The sequence below is a fragment of the Eptesicus fuscus genome, chromosome 2, assembly GCF_027574615.1.
Source record: "Eptesicus fuscus isolate TK198812 chromosome 2, DD_ASM_mEF_20220401, whole genome shotgun sequence".
In the NCBI taxonomy this organism is placed as follows: Eukaryota; Metazoa; Chordata; class Mammalia; order Chiroptera; family Vespertilionidae; genus Eptesicus; species Eptesicus fuscus.
Window position 1 is genome coordinate 23,293,863 of NC_072474.1, and position 4,942 is coordinate 23,298,804.

The following is a 4,942-nucleotide window of genomic DNA, read 5'->3' on the forward strand; positions in this document are numbered from 1 at the left end:
ACCCCTGCCCAGGGTACACAGTAAGATCACTGTGTCCTTGCTGTGCGCCTGCGTATGGCAAATTGGCCTTGAGTACCCGGCGTTCTCTGGACAGGGCCCCCACAGCACTTAGGATAAAATTCCACTCTTTGTTAGATGAGATGGGTTTCTATCACTTACAACAAAGAAGACTGTTCAAACAGATTTTATCTTTAAAAGAAAACACTGGTTTCACGTTATATTGGAAAAGTAATTATTTATTATGAAAAAAATAAAACTGTTGACTGAAAACAAATGAATGTTACACTGTATTGCACCATGATTGCAAATGAGGCAAAACTTGTCTAAAAGATGAACATTCCAGGGCAAACAGCATCCTTTTACTTGAGTATGTAGACATGCAAGCAACTCATTATAAAGTAATTGCAGAAATAAAAAATCACGAGTAGCAGCAACCTAAACTTAACACATCAAAGAAGCCTTTTATGACAGTCAGGAAGCTATCAAACATTTAAAACATGTCTTTTAAATAACCCACATTCGAAGCACATGCTTTGAACCATTTTCAAGTGATGATGTAAATGCTTTGTTTGCTTTTTAAGAAGTTTAAATTAATGCTTATATAATGGATCAATAGCATACATTTCAGCTGCTTGGTAAGCAGTCTGTGGTGTGAAAGACATTTCCCCCCCCTCTGTACAATCAGGGTAACCACAGAGAGTGCCAATTCATAATTTTGGCCTTATTAACACCATCTTCTATTTGACCAAGCATAATAGCTAAGATACTGTTACAGCTTTTGCAGAAAGCCTGAAGCTTGAAGAATAACAATGGCTTGTATTTAAACCTTAAGAAATGAACATAAATATAGACACTTTAAAGTAGTTTTACATTCTGAAGCAGTAAGTATATTATACAGGGCCTGCTGTTTCCTCCTTAATGCTCTAAAGCACCAATTTATGTTAAGATGGCAACATGTGATTATATTAATTACATTCTGATTAGAATAAATGCAAGAGCAAGGCTGTTGCTTTTAATTTTTTCCTTTTTAAACCATGTTCTGTGCAATAGATGAAAAGGGTAAAATTTGTAATATTACATAATTGGAAAAAATATAACCATAATTTTATTTCACAATCTTAATGAAATAGCAGCTAATTTTTTTTAAAATCAAAATTAAAAGTTGACACTGAACAGTTTACTCCAAGAGAACAAGATAGGGGTTGTAGAGTCCCTGAATGTCCTGAGGGAAAATGTAAGATTAAAATGATTAAAGTATCTTATGAATAGGGACAAAATATGTAAATAAATTATACATAATCAAGATCAGCTGATAGTCATTTGATAGCTTACCAACACCAGTGGAAATATATTCACAGTATAATATAATCAGATTTTAGAGTTTTTCCTTTCCCTATTTGATATTAAACTAATTATATATTGATTGAGAATTTGCTCATTTGCTTTAATGAAGACAATATTCGGATCTGCTATGCCAGGCTAGCCCTGCTGGTGGTAAACAAGAATAAAATAAAACAAAATCTCCAAGGAATACTATCCCTTAGTTGTGAATTTTGCATATTTCAAATAGAGTTTGGGTGGAGGGGTATTTATGGGATGGTGTAACATCCCACAAACTTGAGCAAAAGCACCTTATTATGGATTGGAAAATGAGGTAATTTTTAAATTAAAATTTTGTAAGTTTGTGCAAGAGAACATTTCCAGTCTTCTAGAACTATTTTTTATTTCAAAAGATATGCACGACACATTTTATTTCTCCATTTCTGAGAGAAAATGTAGATTACTGATTTTAAAAAATGCAAAAGATGCCTTTATGTGACTACACTCCCAAATTCTAAAAACCTGATCAGTCTTCAATCCTTTGGCCACATTAAAAATAACATAGGTCCAACCAGTTCTACAGTAAAATACTTTCTAGACTAGTTTTAAGTACTAAATAGAGGGAAATTCAGTTTTCAAATTTCCTATTATTTAATATCCTTTTGAAGATTTTTCTACCCATGTTTATCTTCACTATCAAGTGTTTTCACTTTTGTTCCTAGGTATACCGTTATACCTCTAAATTTAACATTTCCCCAAACTATATACATTTAAAGCTGAATTTAGGTCTGCTGACCACAATAATTTTTCTACCTTAAATATAAAGTAGTTGAAATTATCTTTTTTTCTTTAATTAGCCTTCTCTATTTAGTTTTGGCCACCTGGTACTCTTAAAAAATACTTGTTGGGAACCTGATTTTTGGATTTCAGTCTTCACAGTAATGCTAAATAAATTTAATGTTTGCAAAATATTGACATGCTGGCTGCACTATCCTTTCAATGCTAGAAAGCCAAACAGAACTGCAGTTTGAGATGGCATAAAGCCAATAAACTCTGAATAAACTAACCCCTTCTAATTAGTAAAAGCCAAGAAAGTAAGCAAGGCATTTTCTAGAAGAGAGTATTACCAGCAGAATATGGTGTTTTCCTAAGCAGCTTACTAGCATGCTCTTAGCAATATGGCTTATATTCTCTTTTGCTTTGTTACTAGCTATTAGATCAATTTAAGTTGATTAGCATTTACTAGTTGAAATTTGTTTTCTTACTTGATTGTATTCATATACTAAATGAAATTAGAAGGTGGGAATCAAATAATAGATTAAAATGAATTAAATTTCACATTACATGTATTTTTTTTTTTTTTTTGGTTTTTCAATATTACTGTAGCATATGAAGATTCAGTATTTTAAAATCAAAAACATGTTGGAGTTCTAGCGTAAGTTCCTGGGTATGTGAAAAACAATAGGGAGGGCACAAACAGTAATTGCCCAAGGTCAACTAGACAAGTAATGGCCAAACTAAGATTCAAAACCACCCTTTTAGATAGCTAGCAAAATATTCTACCAGATACAAATTATCATGCTGTATCCTTTTGTTTTTCTTTTCTTTTTTTCCCCTTTTCTTACCATACTATATCTTGAAATGACTTTACCTGATAAAATATAAAGGATCTTTTAGAAGTGAAATGTTTTAGATCCAAAGCCACAGATGAAAAGTCAGACTCATGAAGTTGGTCTTCAAATATAAATGTCAATGGAATTCACCCATTTCTATAAGCATAACAACAGTACATTTTTTTTCACCACACCAAAATTTTTTTTCCAATATTTTATTTTCTTTAAAATTTTCTTTGCTTTGTGACTGACTCCCTGTAACTCTTCAGAAAATATAGTATGCACTGCTGCCTATATCACTCACTGTTTCCATAGGAAAAAAATATATATTTTCTCTTTATGTTATAGATAATGAAAGTTAACTTATGCTTAATGAAGATGACTATAGGGGTCGTGCATGTGTAAAAATTATTTTTAACACTAAAGTTATCTTTCTTCCAATGAACATAGAATAAAATTAGACCTTTAAGCATACTAACACAGAACCTAAAAGCAAAAGTTGTGTATTTAATGAGTTTTTCAATAGATTATATATATTATTTCAGATTATAAAAAATTAAATTACACTAACAATACAGAATGTGCAGTATAACCCCATATAAAAGGGCCTGTTAATTCTAAAGGCGTTCTCAAATAGGTTTCAGTAAGAGAGATGGGGCTAAATATGAACACAACGTGCTCAAAATTAGGAAAAGTACCATATTGAACTTGTTAGGGTAGCAATTACATTTTAGTTACAGCATATTTAAAAGATAACATGTAGTTTCTTTACACTCAAATTAAAAACAAAATGTACAATAACCTTCCTAAACTAATGTTGGTAGGTCCCTTGCTTCCCACTATCTACTAGAAACTTTGCTAGGCAATTGAGGGGTTGATGGGTAGGATAAAAACTCAGATAATATGACTGTTAATTAGCTGCTAACTTGATTTCCAAAGAACAGGTATAGTACAAAATTGAGAACTCATCATAAAATATGAATATAGGCACTAATCACAAATTTACATTTTTTCATCAGACAATAACCTAGAGTTTGTTGATTTACAATGAATGTCAGAATCAATGCTTTAGCATTAGATACATGCTTGGGTCAAAACATTCTCTTGGAGTAAAAGGTAATCAGTTTTCATATTACTGTAACAGGAAATATCTATTTAGAACCTATAATAAACTTTTAAAAAGTCTTACATTAATTTCTTAATTTAAATTCCCAATTGGCACAAAATCTAGTTGAATGCCATTTCATTGTCAACACACAGCTAACATAAATTACTTCTAATCCAAACCAAATGTTTTTTAAAAAAGGATTTAGAAAATAAAATAAATTGTATTTTAAAAATTAAATAGCAAACTTGAATCTATACTAGTAGTTGTTCACTTTCAATATAATGCTGACATGGTAATATAAAAACAAACAAACATATAATTTGATAAGTGAAAATTGAGCCAGCCAATCTTATTAGATACAAGACAAATTTCAAAGTATAAACAAGGAGTATTAATGTTTTTTCTCAGGACAGAGTTAGGAGAACTATACTAAGTATTTGTAGCTAAACTGTATAACCAAGAGAAAAATTCGGATAAGTGTGCTTTGGGTAAATAGTATTTTCATAATCCCTCTTAGTTTCACTGCCACATATACACCACAAAGCATCCATATTGATTTTGTCTACTTTTCTCTTAGGTTGCTGATTATGGGTTATATTAAAAAGAAAATTTATCCTCTACCTGCTATGAAATCACTAAGAAAAAGGTTCAAAACAATGTTAATAACAACTAGTTCCCAAAGCCCAAAAACCTTTCATCTAGCCATTTTTCAGTTCTAGGGTGTGCTACCACTAAATAGAAATCAGAAAATTATTACCACATTCAACTACATATTAATTAGACTAAATAGAATAAATCAAATATACCTGAAAACAGCAAAATTTAAACCAATTTACAATAAAAAAATAGAATTAAAATACCATTTTTGAACAGGTATTTTGATATTCTTAAGAACACTGAA